The 22,991-nt window shown below is 56.6% G+C and overlaps 1 protein-coding gene across 7 annotated transcripts in view; it reads right to left on the bottom strand.

The window, feature by feature from the left end:
* nr1h3 (nuclear receptor subfamily 1, group H, member 3) overlaps positions 1-22,991 on the bottom strand; it is a 376,600-nt gene that overhangs the window by 302,601 nt on the left and 51,008 nt on the right. For 6 of the 7 annotated variants that reach the window (XM_072518740.1, XM_072518743.1, XM_072518736.1 and 3 more), the window contains exon 1: positions 3,553-3,724. The exons of the other annotated variant lie outside the window; for it this stretch is intronic. The gene's annotated coding sequence lies outside the window, so the exon portion shown is untranslated. Of the gene's footprint in view, positions 1-3,552; positions 3,725-22,991 lie in introns of those variants that run through there. 7 annotated transcript variants of the gene reach the window in all.

Genomic DNA, 22,991 nt, shown 5'->3' with positions numbered 1-22,991 from the left:
CCCTGTTACTGACTGTATCTCTACTGATGTTAATCCAGCTCCCTCACACTGTCACTCAGTAACCCCTCTCCCCCAGAACCCTGTTACTGACTGTACCTCTATTGATGTTATTCCAGCTCCCTCACACTGTCACTCAGTAACTCCTCTCCCTGCACCCTGTATTACTGACTGTATCTCTACTGATGTTAATCCAGCTCTCTCACACTGTCACTCAGTAACTCCTCTCCCCAGACACCTGTGTTACTGACTGTCGTGTTATATACACTGGTCTAACACTGGCTGCAACAGGATGCAGCTTAGATCAAAAAGATACTCCAGACCTTGAAGTTCGTTCAATCAGGTTTATTGAACTAATAGCACAGTTAGCACAGTTCTCTGTGAGTTCGACTCTCTGCTAACTTAAGTGTGGTAACTCTGTCTGACTGAACCAGACTAGCTCTCAGCCATGTGGTGGAGGTGTGAGATTGTAGCAACGCCCTTGACTGACTCTCTAGATGTTCATCAGTGGAAAGAGGCAGAGTGTGAGTGCCTCGTGACTTTTATAGTCAGATCCCACCCCTGAGAGTCCTGCCTGATTATTGGTCATGTCCTGTTCTCTGTGTCCATTAGCTGCTTGTCTGTATGTCATTATGTGTGTGTCTGCATATCATGACAACTGACTGTACCTCTACTGATGTTAATCACCCTCTCTCACACTGTCACTCAGTAACCCCTCTCCCCCAGAACCCTGTTACTGACTGTACCTCTACTGATGTTAATCACCCTCTCTCACACTGTCACTCAGTAACCCCTCTCCCCCAGAGCCCTGTTACTGACTGTATCTCTACTGATGTTAATCCAGCTCCCTCACACTGTCACTCAGTAACCCCTCTCACCCAGAACCCGGTTACTGACTGTACCTCTACTGATGTTATTCCAGCTCCCTCACACTGTCACTCAGTAACTCCTCTCCCTGCACCCTGTATTACTGACTGTATCTCTACTGATGTTAATCCAGCACCCTCACACTGTCACTCAGTAACCCCTCATGCCCAGAACCCTGTTACTGACTGTACCTCTACTGATGTTAATCCAGCTCCCTCACACTGTCACTCAGTAACCCCTCTCTGCCAGAACCCTGTTACTGACTGTACCTCTACTGATGTTAATCCAGCTCCCTCACACTGTCACTCAGTAACCCCTCTCCCCCAGAGCCCTGTTACTGACTGTACCTCTACTGATGTTAATCCAGCTCCCTCACACTGTCACTCAGTAACCCCTCTCTGCCAGAACCCTGTTACTGACTGTACCTCTACTGATGTTAATCCAGCTCCCTCACACTGTCACTCAGTAACCCCTCTCCCCCAGAGCCCTGTTACTGACTGTACCTCTACTGATGTTAATCCAGCTCCCTCATACTGTCACTCAGTAACCCCTCTCCCCCTGAACCCTGTTACTGACTGTATCTCTACTGATGTTAATCCAGCTCCCTCACACTGTCACTCAGTAACCCCTCTCCCCCAGAACCCTGTTACTGACTGTACCTCTATTGATGTTATTCCAGCTCCCTCACACTGTCACTCAGTAACTCCTCTCCCTGCACCCTGTATTACTGACTGTATCTCTACTGATGTTAATCCAGCACCCTCACACTGTCACTCAGTAACCCCTCTCCCCCAGAGCCCTGTTACTGACTGTATCTCTACTGATGTTAATCCAGCTCCCTCACACTGTCACTCAGTAACCCCTCTCACCCAGAACCCGGTTACTGACTGTACCTCTACTGATGTTATTCCAGCTCCCTCACACTGTCACTCAGTAACTCCTCTCCCTGCACCCTGTATTACTGACTGTATCTCTACTGATGTTAATCCAGCACCCTCACACTGTCACTCAGTAACCCCTCATGCCCAGAGCCCTGTTACTGACTGTACCTCTACTGATGTTAATCCAGCTCCCTCACACTGTCACTCAGTAACCCCTCTCTGCCAGAACCCTGTTACTGACTGTACCTCTACTGATGTTAATCCAGCTCCCTCACACTGTCACTCAGTAACCCCTCTCCCCCAGAGCCCTGTTACTGACTGTACCTCTACTGATGTTAATCCAGCTCCCTCATACTGTCACTCAGTAACCCCTCTCCCCCTGAACCCTGTTACTGACTGTATCTCTACTGATGTTAATCCAGCTCCCTCACACTGTCACTCAGTAACCCCTCTCCCCCAGAACCCTGTTACTGACTGTACCTCTATTGATGTTATTCCAGCTCCCTCACACTGTCACTCAGTAACTCCTCTCCCTGCACCCTGTATTACTGACTGTATCTCTACTGATGTTAATCCAGCACCCTCACACTGTCACTCAGTAACCCCTCATGCCCAGAACCCTGTTACTGACTGTACCTCTACTGATGTTAATCCAGCTCTCTCACACTGTCACTCAGTAACCCCTCTCCCCAGGAGCCCTGTTACTGACTGTACCTCTATTGATGTTATTCCAGCTCCCTCACACTGTCACTCAGTAACTCCTCTCCCTGCACCCTGTATTACTGACTGTATCTCTACTGATGTTAATCCAGCACCCTCACACTGTCACTCAGTAACCCCTCATGCCCAGAACCCTGTTACTGACTGTACCTCTACTGATGTTAATCCAGCTCCCTCACACTGTCACTCAGTAACCCCTCTCCCCAGGAGCCCTGTTACTGACTGTACCTCTACTGATGTTAATCCAGCTCCCTCATACTGTCACTCAGTAACCCCTCTCCCCCTGAACCCTGTTACTGACGTACCTCTACTGATGTTAATCCAGCTCCCTCACACTGTCACTCAGTAACCCCTCTCCCCCAGAACCCTGTTACTGACTGTACCTCTACTGATGTTAATTCAGCTCCCTCACACTGTCACTCAGTAACCCCTCTCCCCCAGAACCCTGTTACTGACTGTACCTCTACTGATGTTAATTCAGCTCCCTCACAGTCACTCAGTAACTCCTCTCCCTGCACCCTGTATTACTGACTGTATCTCTACTGATGTTAATCCAGCTCCCTCACACTGTCACTCAGTAACCCCTCTCCCCCAGAACCCTGTTACTGACTGTACCTCTACTGATGTTAATTCAGCTCCCTCACAGTCACTCAGTAACTCCTCTCCCTGCACCCTGTATTACTGACTGTATCTGTACTGATGTTAATCCAGTTCCCTCACACTGTCACTCAGTAACTCCTCTCCCCCAGAGCCCTGTTACTGACTGTACCTCTACTGATGTTAATCCAGTTCCCTCACACTGTCACTCAGTAACTCCTCTCGGATATCCAATGGCCTCAGCGTTTGTGTTAATTAGAGTGGTGGGTGTGAGGGGAGATGAGGCGTGACTGTAAGAGGGGGTGTCACACTGGCTTCCACAAGCACCTACATGCAATGCAATGTATACAGACCGAAGGTAGCGCTGGGCAAAGTAGCATGGCGCACTCTGACGACCAAGCCATGCTATGTCAAGAACTTTAAACGTCATTAAATGCACAGTCACAAAATTAAATGGCTAAGGACTAACCCTCCATTGCAGACAACTAACCTGTCCGTATAGACTCTTGCGTCTTGAGTTGTCAGAGGGCTGACCAAGCAGTGTCATTTCCCATCATGTGACCAGGATGATGTCTGCAGGCTACAGGGCAAAGCGACAAGCCTGAGCAGATGAGAAAGGGCCCAAGTTTTAGTGCCTGTCTTCCTGACACTGATCTAATGTAATATAGCTCTCGGAGTCCCTGTCACATGCCTCAGCTTTGGCTTGGCCTGTGCCAAGCTCCACCCCTCAGCCTTTGTCCTTCATTCCAGTGTTGCCAGCTCGCACACACACATAGGCAGTCCACACTGCCTCTGCTCTAGGCGAGCTGCCAATGTCAGGACCCAGCATCCAGTGACACAGCAGGAAAGGAGCCAGGCAAAGGGGCAGGAGAGGTGGTGGTGTGGGCCGAGAGCTCAACTCCCCGCCCTTCCATCACACACCAAATATCTCAATGAGGAAGAACGCAAATTTTTATTTCAATAATTCAACAAATACTTCAGCCAGATTTTGAAACTGAGCTAGGCACACACTATCAAATCACAATTGATTAATTATTAATCACATTTCTCTAAGCAAACACTGTGCAATTCACCAAGTTAATAGCCTTGGTGTTACATATGGAGAGATTGCCAATGTCAATGCCCAGCCCCTCTAATACAGACAAACCTTTACACTCAGACGCAGCACCACCACACGCAGCCCCTCCACCACACGCAGCCCCTCCACCACACACGCACAAGCCCCTCCACCACACACGCACACGCAGCCCCTCCACCACACACGCACACACAGCCCCTCCACCACACACGCACACGCAGCCCCTCCACCACATACAGCCCCTCCACCACACACGCACACAGCCCCTCCACCACACACAGCCCCTCCACCACACACGCACACGCAGCCCCTCCACCACACACACATGCAGCCCCTCCACCACACACGCAGCCCCTCCACCACACACAGCCCCTCCACCACACACGCACAAGCCCCTCACCACACACGCACACGCAGCCCCTCCACCACACACACGCGCAGCCCCTCCACCACACACAGCCCCTCCACCACACACACACGCGCAGCCCCTCCACCACACACAGCCCCTCCACCACACACGCACACAGCCCCTCCACCACACACACACACAGCCCCTCCACCACACACGCACACACAGCCCCTCCACCACACACGCACACGCAGCCCCTCCACCACATACAGCCCCTCCACCACACACGCACACAGCCCCTCCACCACACACAGCCCCTCCACCACACACGCACACGCAGCCCCTCCACCACACACACATGCAGCCCCTCCACCACACACGCAGCCCCTCCACCACACACAGCCCCTCCACCACACACGCACAAGCCCCTCCACCACACGCAGCCCCTCCACCACACACGCACACAGCCCCTCCACCACACACACGCGCAGCCCCTCCACCACACGCAGCCCCTCCACCACACACGCACACGCAGCCCCTCCACCACACACAGCCCCTCCACCACACACGCACACGCAGCCCCTCCACCACACGCAGCCCCTCCACCACACACGCACACAGCCCCTCCACCACACACAGCCCCTCCACCACACACGCACACAGCCCCTCCACCACACATGCACACGCAGCCGCTCCACCACACACGCACACGCAGCCCCTCCACCACACATGCACACGCAGCCGCTCCACCACACGCAGCCCCTCCACCACACACGCACACGCAGCCCCTCCACCACACACGCACACGCAGCCCCTCCACCACACGCAGCCCCTCCACCACACACGCACACGCAGCCCCTCCACCACACATGCACACGCAGCCGCTCCACCACACGCAGCCCCTCCACCACACACGCACACGCAGCCCCTCCACCACACACGCACACGCAGCCCCTCCACCACACGCAGCCCCTCCACCACACACGCACACGCAGCCCCTCCACCACACACGCACACGCAGCCCCTCCACCACACGCAGCCCCTCCACCACACACGCACACGCAGCCCCTCCACCACACACGCACACGCAGCCCCTCCACCACACGCAGCCCCTCCACCACACACGCACACGCAGCCCCTCCACCACACACGCACACGCAGCCCCTCCACCACACGCAGCCCCTCCACCACACACGCACACGCAGCCCCTCCACCACTCGCAGCCCCTCCATCACACGCAGCCCCTCCACCACACGCAGCCCTTCCACCACACACGCACACGCAGCCCCTCCACCACACACAGCCCCTCCACCACACACGCACACGCAACCCCTCCACCACACACAGCCGCTCCACCACACACGCACACACAGGCCCTCAACCACACACACACACGCAGCTCCTCCACCACACGCAGTCCCTCCACCACATGCAGACCCTCCACCACACACGCACACGCAGCGCCTCCACCACACATGCACACGCAGCGCCTCCATCACACACGCACACGCAGCGCCTCCACCACACACGCACATACAGCCCCTCCACCACACACAGCCCCTCCACCACACACGCACACACAGCCCCTCCATCACACACGCACACGCAGCGCCTCCACCACACACGCACACGCAGCCCCTCCACCACACACGCACACGCAGCCCTTCCACCACGCACGCACACGCAGCCCCTCCACCACGTGCGCACACACCCCCCCTCCACCACACGCAGCCCCTCCACCACACACGCACACGCAGCGCCTCCATCACACACGCACACGCAGCGCCTCCACCACACACGCACACGCCGCCCCTCCACCACACACGCAGCCCCTCCACCACACACGCAGACCCTCCACCACGCGCACACGAACCCACCCCCTCCACCACACACGCAGCCCCTTCCACTGCACATGCCGCCCCTCCACCACACACGCACAAAGCCCCTCCACCACAAACACACACGCAGCCCCTCCACCCTACACAGCCCCTCCACCACACATACACACACAGCCCCTCAACCGCGCACACGCAGCACCTCCACCACACACGCACACGCAGCCCCTCCACCACACACAGCCCCTCCACCACACACACAGCCCCTCCACCACACGCAGCCCCTCCACCACACACGCACACGCAGCCCCTCCACCACACGCAGCCCCTCCACCACACACGCACACGCAACCCCTCCACCACACACGCACACGCAGCTCCTCCACCAGACAAGCACACACAGCCCCTCCACCACACACACACACATCCCCTCCACCACACACGCACACGCATCCCCTCCACCACACATGCACACGCAGCCCCTCCACCACACACGCAGCCCCTCCACCACACACGCAGCCCCTCCACCACACACAGCCCCTCCACCACACACACACACATCCCCTCCACCACACACGCACACGCATCCCCTCCACCACACATGCACACGCAGCCCCTCCACCACACACGCAGCCCCTCCACCACACACGCAGCCCCTCCACCACACACAGCCCCTCCACCACACACACACACATCCCCTCCACCACACACGCACACGCATCCCCTCCACCACACATGCACACGCAGCCCCTCCACCACACACGCAGCCCCTCCACCACACACGCAGCCCCTCCACCACACACGCAGCCCCTCCACCACACACGCAGCCCCTCCACCACACACGCAGCCCCTCCACCACACACAGCCCCTCCACCACACACACATCCCCTCCACCACACACGCACACGCAGCCCCACCACCACACACGCACACGCAGCCCCTCCACCACACACACACACACACACACACACACACACACAGCCCCTCCACCACACGCAGCCCCTCCACCACACGCAGCCCCTCCACCACACGCAGCCCCTTCACCACACACGCACACGCAGCCGCTCCACCACACACGCACGTGCAGCCTCTCCACCACACATGCACACACACCCTCTCCACCACACAGCCCCTCCACCGCACACGCAGCCCCTCCACCGCACACGCAGCCCCTCCACCGCACACGCAGCCCCTCCACCACACACACACACACAGCTCCTCCACCACATGCAGGCACAGCCCCTACACCACACATCACACGCAGTCCCTCCACCACACGCAGCCCTTCCACCACACACACAGCCCCTCCACCACACACACAGCCCCTCCACCACACACACAGCCCCTCCACCACACACACAGCCCCTCCACCACACACACAGCCCCTCCACCACACACACAGCCCCTCCACCACACACACAGCCCCTCCACCACACACACACACGCAGCCCCTCCACCACACACACACGCAGCCCTTCCACCACACAGCCCCTCCAACCACACACACAGCCCCTGCACCACACACACAGCCCCTCCACCACACACACAGCCCCTCCACCACACACACAGCCCCTCCACCACACACACAGCCCCTCCACCACACACACAGCCCCTCCACCACACACACAGCCCCTCCACCACACACACAACCCCTCCTCCACACACACAGCCCCTCCACCACACACACAGCCCCTCCAACCACACACAGCCCCTCGACCACACACACAGCCCCTCGACCACACACACACAGCCCCTCCACCACACACACAACCCCTCCACCACACACACAGCCCCTCCACCACACACACACACGCAGCCCCTCCACCACACACACACGCAGCCCTTCCACCACACAGCCCCTCCAACCACACACACAGCCCCTCCACCACACACACAGCCCCTCCACCACACACACAGCCCCTCCTCCACACACACAGCCCCTCCACCACACAGCCCCTCCTCCACACACACAGCCCCTCCACCACACACACAGCCCCTCCACCACACACACAGCCCCTCCACCACACACACAGCCCCTCCACCACACACACAGCCCCTCCACCACACACACAGCCCCTCCACCACACACACAGCCCCTCCACCACACACGCAGCCCCTCCTCCACACACACAGCCCCTCCTCCACACACACAGCCCCTCCTCCACACACACAGCCCCTCCTCCACACACACAGCCCCTCCTCCACACACACAGCCCTTCCACCAGACACACAGCCCCTCCACCACACAGCCCCTCCTCCACACACACAGCCCCTCCACCACACACAGCCCCTCCACCACACACACAGCCCCTCCACCACACACACAGCCCCTCCACCACACACACAGCCCCTCCACCACACACACAGCCCCTCCTCCACACACACAGCCCCTCCTCCACACACACAGCCCCTCCTCCACACACACAGCCCCTCCACCACACACACAGCCCCTCCACCACACACACAGCCCCTCCTCCACACACATAGCCCCTCCTCCACACACACAGCCCCTCCGCCACACACACAGCCCCTCCGCCACACACACAGCCCCTCCGCCACACACACAGCCCCTCCGCCACACACACAGCCCCTCCGCCACACACACAGCCCCTCCACCACACACAGCCCCTCCTCCACACACACAGCCTCTCCACCACACACACAGCCCCTCCACCACACACACAGCCCCTCCACCACACACACAGCCCCTCCTCCACACACACAGCCTCTCCACCACACACACAGCCTCTCCACCACACACACAGCCCCTCCACCACACACAGCCCCTCCACCACACACAGCCCCTCCACACACACACACAGCCCCTCCACACACACACAGCCCCTCCACCACACACAGCCCCTCCACCGCACACACACACAGCCCCTCCACCACACACAGCCCCTCCACCACACACAGCCCCTCCACCGCACACACACACAGCTCCTCCACCGCACACACAGCCCCTCCACCGCACACACAGCCCCTCCTCCACACACTCACACACAGCCCCTCGACCACACACACAGCCCCTCCTCCACACACACAGCCCCTCCACCACACACAGCCCCTCCACCACACACACAGCCCCTCCACCACACACACAACCCCTCCACCACACACACAACCCCTCCACCACACACACAACCCCTCCACCACACACAGCCCCTCCACCACACACACAGCCACTCCACCACACACACAGCCCCTCCACCGCACACACAGCCTCTCCACCACACACACAGCCCCTCCACCACACACAGCCCCTCCACCACACACACAGCCCCTCCACCACACACACAGCCACTCCACCACACACACAGCCCCTCCACCACACACACAGCCTCTCCACCACACACACAGCCTCTCCACCACACACAGCCCCTCCACCACACACACACATAGCCCCTCCACACACACACAGCCCCTCCACCACACACAGCCCCTCCACCACACACACAGCCACTCCACCGCACACACAACCCCTCCACCACACACAGCCCCTCCACCACACACACACATAGCCCCTCCACACACACACAGCCCCTCCACCACACACAGCCCCTCCACCGCACACACACACAGCCCCTCCACCACACACAGCCCCTCCACCGCACACACACACAGCTCCTCCACCGCACACACAGCCCCTCCACCGCACACACAGCCCCTCCTCCACACACTCACACACAGCCCCTCGACCACACACACAGCCCCTCCTCCACACACACAGCCCCTCCACCACACACAGCCCCTCCACCACACACACAGCCCCTCCACCACACACAGCCCCTCCACCACACACACAGCCCCTCCACCACACACACAGCTCCTCCACCGCACACACAGCCCCTCCACCGCACACACAGCCCCTCCTCCACACACTCACACACAGCCCCTCGACCACACACACAGCCCCTCCTCCACACACACAGCCCCTCCACCACACAGCCCCTCCACCACACACACAGCCCCTCCACCACACACACAACCCCTCCACCACACACAGCCCCTCCACCACACACACAGCCACTCCACCACACACACAGCCCCTCCACCGCACACACAGCCACTCCACCACACACACAGCCCCTCCACCACACACACAGCCCCTCCACCACACACACAGCCCCTCCACCACACACACAGCTCCTCCACCGCACACACACAGCCCCTCCACCACACACACAGCCCCTCCACCACACACACAGCTCCTCCACCGCACACACACAGCCTCTCCACCACACACACAGCCCCTCCACCACACACACACAGCCCCTCCACCACACACACAGCCCCTCCACCACACACACACACAGCCACTCCACCACACACACACAGCCCCTCCACCACACACACAGCCCCTCCACCACACACACACACAGCCCCTCCACCACACACACAGCCCCTCCACCACACACACACACAGCCCCTCCACCACACACACACACAGCCCCTCCACAGCACACACACACAGCCACTCCACCACACACACAGCCCCTCCACCACACACACACACAGCCCCTCCACCACACACACACACAGCTCCTCCACCGTACACACAGCCCCTCCACACACACACAGCCCCCCCCCACCACACACACAGCCCCTCCACCACACACACAGCCCCTCCACCACACACACAGCTCTCCCACCATACACACAGCCCCTCCACCACACACACAGCCCCTCCACCACACACACAGCCCCTCCACCACACACACAGCCCCTCCTCCACCACACACACAGCCCCTCCACCACACATACAGCCCCTACACCACACATACAGCTGCTACAACTCACACACAGCCCCTCCACCACACACACAGCCCCTCCTCCACACACACAGCTCCACCACCACACACACAGCACCCCACCACACACACAGCCCCTCCACACACACACAGCCCCTCCACCACACACACAGCCCCTCCTCCACACACACAGCCCCTCCACCACACACACAGCCCCTCCTCCACACACACAGCCCCTCCTCCACACACACACAGCCCCTCCACCACACACACAGCCCCTCCACCACACACACAGCCCCTCCTCCACCACACACACAGCCCCTCCACCACACATACAGCCCCTCCACCACACACACAGCCCCTCCTCCACACACACACAGACCCTCCACCACACACACAGCCCCTCCACCACACACACAGCCCCTCCTCCACCACACACACAGCCCCTCCTCCACACACACACAGCCCCTCCACCACACACACAGACCCTCCACCACACACACAGCCCCTCCTCCACCACACACACAGCCCCTCCACCACACACACAGCCCCTCCTCCACACACACACAGACCCTCCACCACACACACAGCCCCTCCTCCACCACACACACAGCCCCTCCTCCACCACACACACAGCCCCTCCTCCACACACACACAGCCCCTCCTCCACACACACACAGACCCTCCACCACACACACAGCCCCTCCACCACACACACAGCCCCTCCTCCACCACACACACAGCCCCTCCTCCACACACACACAGCCCCTCCACCACACACACAGACCCTCCACCACACATACAGCCCCTCCTCCACACACACAGCCCCTCCACCACACACACAGCCCCTCCACCACACACACAGCCCCTCCACCACACATACAGCCCCTACAACTCACACACAGCCCCTCCACCACACACACAGCCCCTCCTCCACACACACAGCCCCTCCACCACACACACTCACACACAGCCCCACCACCACACCAACAGCCCCTCCACCACACACACAGCACCCCACCACACACAGCCCCTCCACCACACCAACAGCCCCTACAACTCACACACAGCACTCCACCACACACACAGCCCCTCCACCACACACACAGCCCCTCCTCCACACACACAGCCCCTCCTCCACACACACAGCCCCTCCACCACACACACTCACACACAGCCCCACCACCACACCAACAGCCCCTCCACCACACACACAGCACCCCACCACACACACAGCACCCCACCACACACACAGCCCCACCACCACACACACAGCCCCTCCACCACACACACAGCCCCTCCACCACACACACAGCCCCTCCTCCACACACACAGCCCCTCCTCCACACACACACAGCCCCTCCACCACACACACAGACCCTCCACCACACACACAGCCCCTCCTCCACCACACACACAGCCCCTCCACCACCACACACACAGCCCCTCCACCACACATACAGCCCCTACAACTCACACACAGCCCCTCCACCACACACACAGCCCCTCCTCCACACACACAGCCCCTCCACCACACACAGCCCCTCCACCACACACACTCACACACAGCCCCACCACCACACCAACAGCCCCTACAACTCACACACAGCCACTCCACCACACACACTCACACACAGCCCCTCCACCACACACACAGCCCCTCCTCCACACACACAGCCCCTCCACCACTGTGGTGATACACCACTGTACCTCCCTAGCATTGTACATAGTTATATAATAGTTGTGTGTAACGTGGCCCTGTAATCCTCTGTATTGTACTGTGTATTGTACTGTAGCTCTGTAGAGGTTCGGTCACCTGTATGTAACCTGACCTGGCCACGGAGAGCTCCGCCTTGGCCTCTCCCCCGGGAGTTAAGTATAAGACCCAGCTTCTGAGACCGGACCCATTTTGTCTGGGGTCGTCTGTGTCGGGTAAGCTTCCTATGTAGTGTATTAAGGCCTTGGTTAAAGTCTCACATGCCTTTGTGGTTCTTGACGCTTAGCGCATCAATTTGATACACTACAGTTATAATGGAGGCTGCTCTGAAACCCGACAAGCTCTCGCTCGACCCCCACGCTCCACGCGCGGATCATCGTTTCAACCGCTGGCTCCGGTGTTTCGAGGCCTACCTGGAAGCATCCTCCGCCTTTGCCAAAACGGACGCTGACCGACTCAACCTCCTGTGCTCACGGCTCGACTACGGGCTTTTCGACCTCATCACGGGAACAACGACCTATGCCGATGCCATCGTGAAGCTCAAAAGCCGGTATGCACAAACTGTTAATTCTATTTACGCCCGCCACCGCCTCGCCTCCCGGCACCAGCAGCCGGGTGAACCCCTATCCGTGTTCGTTCGGGACCTCCGTGCCCTTGCGCTCACCTGCAACGCGCCAGCAGTCTCCGCTGAGCAGAACACTGAGGCCCTGGCGCTCGATGCCTTTGTAGCCGGCATCGCTTCCGTCCCAATTCGCCAACTCCTACTGGCACAAACTACCCTGACTCTGGACACGGCAGTCACTATGGCAGAGGCCCAACAGGCAGCCTATGACAATAATGCGTCCTACACACCTGCCCAAACTTCCTATGTGCCTGCCCACATTCCCTACGTGGCCGCTACCTCCCTGCCGCCCGCCCAGCAACAACCCCTGCAAGTCACGGCCCACCCAGCCACACCAGCAGTAAAAATAATGCCTGGGCCCCAGTGTTACTTTTGTGGCCAGGCAAAACACCCCAGGAAACGCTGCCCTGCTAGAGATGCTACCTGTTCAGCCTGTGGCAAGAAAGGCCATTTTGCAAACGTCTGCCGCTCCACCGCTGCCTCGGGGTCCAACACCGCGGCCTGCTACTCCTGGGCGCCGCCATCTTTGATTATCCCCGGCCCGGCTTCCTTCACTTCCGGTCCGCCGCACGTCACTTCCGGTCCGCCGCCGATCGTCGCTTCCGGGCCCGGCCCGCCGCCGATCGTCACTTTCGGACCTGCGCACTCGACCGAAATGCTGCAAACAACTGAGATGCAGCCAACGACAGCAACCTGGCCTCCAACAGCAGCCTACGACGCCTGGGCGCCATCACCTTCTTCCGCAGGCCGCTCCCCGGATCCGGCACCCTTCTCCAACAGCTCCACCATCGCATCCATCGTCCTCGACCAGGACCGACCGCATCAGCTCGCCAGATCCACCATGGAGGTTCAGGTAAATTATTTCACTGTTACCTGCCTGTTCGACAGCGGCAGCACGGAGAGCTTCCTCCACCCGGACACCGTGCGCCGCTGCTCCCTCAAGGTACTACCCACGCGCAGGCATATTTCCATGGCCTCCAACTCCCAGTCGGCTGAGGTTTCGGGCTACTGCGTCGTCACCCTCTCAGTGAACGGTGCGGTGTTCCAGGATTTCAAATTCATGGTCCTCCCTCACCTCTGCGCCCCCGCGATCCTCGGCCTGGACTTCCAATGCCACCTGCGCAGCCTCACCTTGCATTTTAACAGCCCCCTCACCCCCCTCACGGTCTCCAACCCCCAGTTCTTCCCTGATCCCCCCCCCCGGGTCCCACTTGTAGTCTCTCCAAGCTCAGGATCCCCCCCCCCTTCACTGTTTGCTCATCTCATCCCCGACTGCAAGACCGTGGCTACTAAAAGTCGGCGTTACAGTTTCGGGGACCGCCAATTCATTCGCGCGGAGATTAAGCGCCTTCTCTCGGAAAAGATTATTGCTCCCAGCACTAGGCCCTGGCGAGCCCAAGTGGTGGTAGTCAAGTCTAGCGAGAAACCACCGCATGGTCATTGACTACAGTCAGACCATCAACCGGTACACGCTGCTTGATGCGTATCCCCTCCCCCGCATATCTGACATGGTCAACCGGATTGCACAGTACCGGGTGTTCTCCACCATAGACTTGAAATCCGCCTACCACCAGCTCCCTATCCGCCCGGAGGACCGTAATTTCACGGCCTTCGAGGCGGACGGCCGCCTCTACCACTTTCTTAGGGTGCCCTTTGGCGTCACCAATGGAGTCTCGGTCTTCCAACGGGAGATGGACCGAATGGTGGACCAGAACAGACTGCGGGCCACCTTCCCGTATCTGGACAACGTCACCATCTGCGGCCACAACCAGCAGGACCATGACATCAACCTCACTAAATTCCTCCAAACTGCCAAACGCCTCAATCTCACGTACAACGAGGCAAAATGTGTTTTCGTCACCACCCGCCTCGCCATACTCGGCTACGTGGTGGAGAACGGTGTCCTCGGCCCCGATCCCGACCGTCTGCGCCCCCTTCTCGAACTCCTCATTCCCACCTGCCCCAAAGAACTGAGGCGATGCCTCGGGTTCTTTGCCTACTATGCCCAGTGGGTGCCCGGTAACGCTGACAAGGCCTGACCCCTCCTCCGTTCCCCCTCATTCCCCCTCCCGCCCGAGGCCTGCCAGGCCTTCCACCTCCTAAAAACTGCTATCGCCAAAGCCGCCATGCATGCGGTAGACAAGTCTGCACCATTCCAAGTCGAGAGCGATGCCTCCGACTTTGCCCTGGGTGCCACCCTCAACCAGGCGGGCAGGCCCATCGCCTTCTTTTCCCGCACACTCCAAGGCCCCAAGATCCGCCACTCCTCTGTTGAGAAGGAGGCACAGGCCATAGTGGAAGCCGTCCGGCACTGGAGGCACTACCTGGCCGGAAAACCATTTACCCTCGTTACTGACCAACGATCAGTTGCGTTCATGTTCGACAACAAACAACGAGGTAAAATCAAAAATGATAAGATATTACGGTGGAGGATCGAACTCTCCACCTAAAATTATAGTATATTGTGTGGAGTCTGCTCGTTCTACCCGTGTCTACGTGGGTTTCCTCTGGGTGCTCCGCTTTCCTCCCACAGTCCAAAGATGTGCAGGTTAGGTGGATTGGCCATGATAAATTGCCCTTAGTGTCCAAAAAGGTTAGGTGGGATTATGGGGTTAAAGGGAATAGGGTGGAGGCGTGGGACTTAAATAAGGTGCTCTTTCCAAGGGCCGGTGCAGACTCGATGGGCTAAATGGGCTCCTTCTGCACTGTACATTCTATGGATTCATGAGGTGCTATAGTACCCGGACCAGATCCCTATTTATATCAGGAAACCAGACCAGATCACAATTTATATCAGGAAACTGTCCAGATCCCAATTTATAGCAGGAAACCGGACCAGATCCCAATTTATATCAGGAAACCGGACCAGATCCCAATTTCTATCAGGAAACTGTCCAGATCCCAATTTATATCAGGAAACCAGACCAGATCCCAATTTCTATCAGGAAACTGTCCAGATCCCAATTTATATCAGGAAACCAGACCCGATCCCAATTTCTATCAGGAAACCGGACCAGATCCCAATTTATATCAGGAAACCAGACCCGATCCCAATTTCTATCAGGAAACCGGACCAGATCCCAGCAATGTTTCAATTTGTAAACTGTGAGTAAAGGATACTTTGCTCCAGGAGTGATTCCACTGACAACTAGGAATGTTTTATATTAAAACAAACTTTATTATTACCATAGGATTAAACACATTATCACAAAAAGCAGCTCTTCAATTAACAGTTAAACAATTCTTACAAAAAAATATAGCAAGGTCTCTGAGTTTACTTTCCCATCTACTTCCAAATTTTCAATTTAGCAAAATCCACACACAGGTCATATGCCACTTATAATACAGTTAACACTCAGTGACTTACAGATTTAGTCACAAAGTCCTTGGGAAAGAAACTTTCAGAAGTCAGTCTGAGAAACACACCTCCTTTCCTCAGAACCCAGAGCAGAACTGTCAAAATGAAACAACAGACACAGGGCAGGGCTGAAAACGAAACGAAAAACAGATCCAGCCCCTCGCACAAGTGACATCGCAACCTGTTTGCTGATAATCCCTTAATCATAGCTTTACAAGACATATAACCTTAACATAAGTTATTTTAATAACATTGCTGCAACAGACACATAAGACAATATATATAAAAATGTCCTACATTCACCACCGAGGATATTGGAGAGGGTGCAGAGAGGTTTATTAGATTGGTTCCACCAATGGGGTGATTTTAGTTCCAAGCTTATTTTGGAAAAGCTGGGGTTGCTGTCCTTGGAGTAAAGCAGATGGAGGGGGGATTTGGTGGAAGTGTATAAGATTATGACAGAACAATTAGACAATGAAAAGCCATTTCAATTAGGTGCCGGTACAAGGTCCAGGGTTGTAAGAGTTCTGAAGAAGAGACATACTGGACTCGAAACATTAATTCTAGTTCTCTCTCCACAGATGCTGCCAGTCCTGCTGAGCTTTTCCAAGATTTCCTGTTATAATTTTATACAAGGGATTTCAGGTTTTAGACAAGAGATGTCCACGGGAGGTGTGAGGGAGAACCTTTTACGCTCTGTATCAACTGCAAACCTACACAGTGTAAGGTTTTCGGGCAATTCGGCCCTTTTTGGACTGCCCAAGGATAAAACCCAGAGACTGTAAACTGGACACTTTTCAGCCAAGGGAACGTAACCAAATTTCCCAGCAGGCTTGGTCCGCTGAGCCGAGTAGGGGCATAGGTATTTACAAACCGCCCCCCCCAGGAGCTACAAGGAAGAAGGAGCCAGACAACTAGATAAGATTAAAACACAGACAAAGGGGCACGGGAATACACAAGGGGCCTGCCTGCAAGCAGGACAATGGGATGGTCATAGCCCCATGCAGATGTAAATGACTATGCCTCCACCAGAGCAGAATCCAATCAACACCCCATCAACATAGCAGCGATCTCCGGAGCAGATGGAAGACTTTGAAAATCTTCACAAGGGAGCTCAGCCTCGTTATCTCAAAAAGCAGACTGGAGGCGGACCTAGGGGAGGTACTCCCATCTGGACAGGTCTGACCGGCTCAAAGGGGGCAGGACCAGCGGGAACTTTAAACCTTATGGATTCAATGCAAAAGGGGCTGGCCGAACACAGGAAAAAGCCAGGTAAAACGAATATAAAAGGGGCTGTGTTTCGATTGAGGGTCTCTTGGCTTGACCTCTCCACCTTTGACTTGACCTCCTGCAGCCTGTGACTGTAAGTACCCTGCAGCAGCTTGCGAAACTCCCTTGACCTTGATAGTGGTTGAGGCTTTGGGGCAGGGGGCTTGATTTGTGTTTTGTGCCATTGCTAAAACTGTGTAACAATAAGATTTAACGTTGTGTCCGTTATAGTACTTTCTGAATAGACTTAGTTTGTGTTAGAGTTTAAGATTTTATTATAATTTCTTCTGTTTGATGATTTTGACCTGGGTTTTGCAATAAACCTTGATTTGCTGATAATTGGAGTCGTTTAAATTCTTCAATCTCTCACCAGCGATCTCTGACCAAGTCATTGTTAAGATATTCCTCACCTTAATTCCGGGGTCGAGAATCTAGGGTCATCTTGAACGATTCACTCAGGACAGGCTGCTGGTTAGGTAATAAACAGCAGTGTCCTATTCTCTCTCTTGGGAAAGCTACTCCAGCGAAGTAGGAACCGGGTGGGTGTTGTACCACCGGCAAGAGAGAGAGAATCACCTGGGCATTGGTGGGGGTCTGGATATCTGTGTGATATAAGCCTCAGGCTTCCGGTTAGGGATAAACGGCAGGCTTGATTCAGTGCTCTCTCCAGTGGAGGTGTCCCAGTGCAGCATCCCCTGGCCTCTGAGGTTTCAGTGCCAGCTGGAGAGAGACACACACAGATACTCAAACCCCAGATATCGGCCCAGTAGTGGAGTAGCAGAGATGGAACCCTCTACAACAGAATGACTCTCAAAGAAGAAATTACAACAAGATTTCAATCTTTGTAACTTTAACTGCAACAAAACTCAGAATCTGTGCATCTTAAATAGGAACAAACAGGCAAATGATTGCCTTCACCCTCCAGCTCTCCTTGCGGTCTGGCCACAAAACTTCTGTCTTAACTTCCATCCTGTGGGTACTGCTTCCAGGTCAAGGGTCACCAAACCACAGAGGTCAGTTTCTCTTATTATCCCAAAAAATTACAATTGATCGTATTACAATTGATGCCACTCTTAAACATCATTTCCAAGCATTCTTCTAAACAATTAGAGATTCCCTGGAGGACTTCCGGTTGCGGCGATGACCAGCTAAGCCGCACGTTTCGGCGGCTCCAGCTTAGACGGACCTTCGGGCTTTTTTAAGAGCCCCAACGGGGAAAAAAAATGTTGCGAAACCCGGTGTGGGGTGAAGCAACAGGGAGTCCCCCCCAGTGGGAAAGAAAAAGATCGGCGGCAGCGGCCAGATCTTGGAGAATCCTCGAGGGCAGCGGCAGAAGAAAGAAAGGAGCAAGATGGCGTCGGAGAGAGCCCAGGCGACATGGGGACCGGACCAGGATGAATTTTTAAGATGGTGTGTGGAGCTGCTAAAAAAGGAGGTGCTGGCCCCGATGCTACAGGCAATCGAGGGGCTTAAAGAGTCACAAAAGGCCCAGGAGATAGAGCTCCGTGTGGTGGAGCAGAAGGTAACGGACAACGAGGACGAGATCCTGGGCCTAGCGGTCAAAATGCAGACGCACGAGCCGCTCCATAAGAAGTGCATCGAAAGGATTGAAGTCCTGGAAAATAGATCAAGGAGAAAGAACCTCCGGATCCTGGGTCTCCCCGAGGGAGTGGAAGGAGCTGACGGCGGGGCTTATGCGAGCACGATGCTACACTCGCTAATGGGAGCTGAGGCCCCCTCGGGCCCCTTGGAAGTGGAAGGAGCCCACCGGGTCCCTGCGAGGAGACCAAAGGCTGGAGAACCACCTGGGACGATGATCGTGCGATTTCACCGCTTCAATGACAGAGAGGTGGTTCTGAGATGCGCCAAGAAGGTACGAAGTAGCAGATGGGAGAATGCGGTGATACGAGTGTATCAGGATTGGAGTGCGGAGGTGGCGAACAGGAGGGCGAGTTTCAATTGAGCCAAGGAGGTGCTGCATAAGAAGAAAGTGAAGTTTGGGATGTTGCAGCCGGCGCGATTGTGGGTCACGCACCAGGATAGACATTACTATTTTGAAACGTCGGAAGAAGCATGGACCTTCATCCAAAAAGAGAAACTGGACCAGAACTGAGGGACTGATGTTGGAGGGGAAACGACAATGCTGATGTATAGAGGTGTAAATTGGGGAGGGGGGGACACTGAGAAATGTGGGCGCCGGTGGGGGGGGAAAGAAGAGACACAGGCGGGGGATGGAGAATGGGAACGGGGCGGTAGGGGGAGCTGCGCCATGGGGGGCGGGATGGTTCTAGAAAGCACGGGGTTTCTTTTTCTTTTCCCGCGCCAGAGAGATGATGGCGGGAAGATAGGCGCAAGGAGGATGGGAGTTCCTCCTTGGGGGTCAAGGAGAGAGCGGGAGAAGCCGGGGTCAGTTGAAGTCAGCTGACTTTCGGAAGCAATATGGGGGGAGTAACCATGCTAGATGGGGATCTAGCGGGGGGGGGGGGTGACAACTGGGTTGCTGCTGCTGTGATCGAAAGGGAGCTGGTAAGAGAAAAGGTGGTCGAGGCGGGAATGCGCCGCCTGGGGGACGGGTGGGTGCGCGGAACCGGGACGAGGGACTGGCCCAGAGAGGCTGATGGCTAGTCGACAGGGGAGGGGGGCGAGCAGCCCCCCAGTCCGGCTGATCACGTGGAACGTGAGAGGCCTAAATGGGCCGATTAAGAGGGCCCGTGTGTTCGCGCACTTAAAGGGACTGAAGGCAGATGTAGCCATGCTTCAAGAGACGCATCTGAAGGTGGCGGACCAGGTTAGGTTAAGGAAAGGATGGGTGGGACAGGTGTTCCACTCAGGGCTGGATGCAAAGAATAGAGGGGGGGCCATATTGGTGGGGAAACGGGTGTCGTTCGAGGCTAGGAACATTGTAGCGGACAGCGGGGGCAGATATGTGATGGTGAGTGGCAGACTGCAGGGAATGGAGGTCGTGCTGGTCAACGTATATGCCCCGAACTGGGATGATGCGGGATTTATGAAGCGGATGCTGGGACGCATCCCGGACCTGGAGGTAGGAAACCTGGTAATGGGGGGGGGGACTTTAACACCGTGCTAGACCCAGGGTTAGATAGATCTAGATCCAGGACCGGAAGAAGGCCGGCAGCGGCCAAGGTGCTTAGGGGGTTTATGGACCAAATGGGGGGGAGTGGATACGTGGAGATTTGCTAGGCCGCTGGCCATAGAGTTCTCCTTTTTCTCCCATGTCCATAAGGTATACTCCCAGATAGATTTCTTCGTTTTGGGAAGGTCACTGATTTAGAGGGTGGAAGGAACGGAGTACTCGGCCATAGCTGTTTCAGACCATACCCCACATTGGGTGGATCTAGAACTAGGAGAGGAGAGGGAACAGCGTCCACTCTGGCGACTGGATGTGGGATTATTGGCGGATGAGGGAGTCTGCGGAAGGGTGCGGGGATGTATCGAAAGGTACCTGGAGGCCAATGATGATGGGGAGGTCTGAGTGGGGGTAATATGGGAAGCGCTGAAGGCGGTGGTCAGGGGAGAGTCGATCTCCATCAGGGCTCACAAAGGGAAAACAGAGGCCAAAGAGGGAAAGATTACTGGGGGTGATTTTGAGTGTGGATAAAAAATATGCGGAGGCCCCGGACGAAGGACTATATAGGGAGAGGCGACGACTCCAGACGGAGTTTGACCTGCTGACCACAGGGAGGGCGGAGGCACAGCGGAGGAAGGCACAGGGGATGAGATATGAATATGGGGAAAAGGCTAGTCGCCTGTTGGCCCACCAGCTTCGTAAGAGGACAGTGGCGAGGGAGATAGGGGGAGTTAGGGATGAAACGGGAACCACGGTGCGGAGAGCAGGGAAGGTGAATGAGGTGTTTAAGACCTTTTATGAGAGGTTATATAGGTCCCAACCCCCGGAGGGAAAAGAGGGGATGCAGCAGTTTCTGGACCAACTAAGGTTCCCGAGGGTGGAGGAGCAGGAGGTGGCAGGCCTGGGGGTGCTAATCGGGGTAGATGAGGTGACCAAAGGGCTGGGGAACATGCAGGCTGGGAAGGCCCTGGGACCTGACGGGTTCCCGGTGGAATTTTACAGGAAATACGTGGACTTGTTGGCCCCGCTGCAGGTAAGAACCTTTGTCAACGTGCGAAGGCTATTGGGGGTGATAATGATGCCCCCAGCAGAGGGGGAGGCAGAGATAGTGGCAGCGATGGATGCAGAGAAGGCATTTGAAAGGGTAGAGTGGGAGTATCTATGGGAGGTGCTGAGGAGGTTCAGCTTTGGGGAGGGGTTTGTCAGCTGAGTTAAACTCCTCTATGGGGCCCCAATGGCAAGTGTAGTCACAAATCGGCAAAGGTCGGAGTATTTTCGACTACATAGGGGAACAAGACAGGGATGCCCGCTGTCCCCATTACTGTTCGCGCTGGCAATTGAACCACTGGCCATAGCGCTGAGAGACTCCAGGAAATGGAGGGGGGTGGTTAGAGGGGGAGAGGAACACCGAGTGTCACTCTACGCAGATGACCTACTGCTCTATGTGGCGGATCCAGTGGGGGGGGATGACAGAGGTTATGCAGATATTGAGGGAGTTTGGAGATTTCTCGGGATATAGGCTTAACATGGGAAAGAGTGAGCTTTTCGTGACACACCCTGAGGACCAGAGTAGAGGGATAGATGGCCTGCCGCTAAGGAGAGTGGAAAGAAACTTCCGATACCTGGGGATTCAGATAGCCAGGAGCTGGGGAACCTTACACAGCCTCAATCTGACTCGGCTGGTGGAGCAAATGGAAGAGGATTTCAAAAGGTGGGATATGCAGCCGCTGTCACTGGCGGGCAGAGTGCAGGCGATTAAGATGATGGTCCTCCCGAGGTTCCTATTTGTGTTTCAGTGTCTCCCTATATTGATCACTAAGGCCTTTTTCAAAAAAAATAGATAGGAGCATCATGAGCTT

This window comes from Scyliorhinus torazame, chromosome 10, assembly GCF_047496885.1.
Source record: "Scyliorhinus torazame isolate Kashiwa2021f chromosome 10, sScyTor2.1, whole genome shotgun sequence".
NCBI lineage: Eukaryota > Metazoa > Chordata > Chondrichthyes > Carcharhiniformes > Scyliorhinidae > Scyliorhinus > Scyliorhinus torazame.
This window is presented reverse-complemented; position numbering and strand designations above follow the sequence as displayed.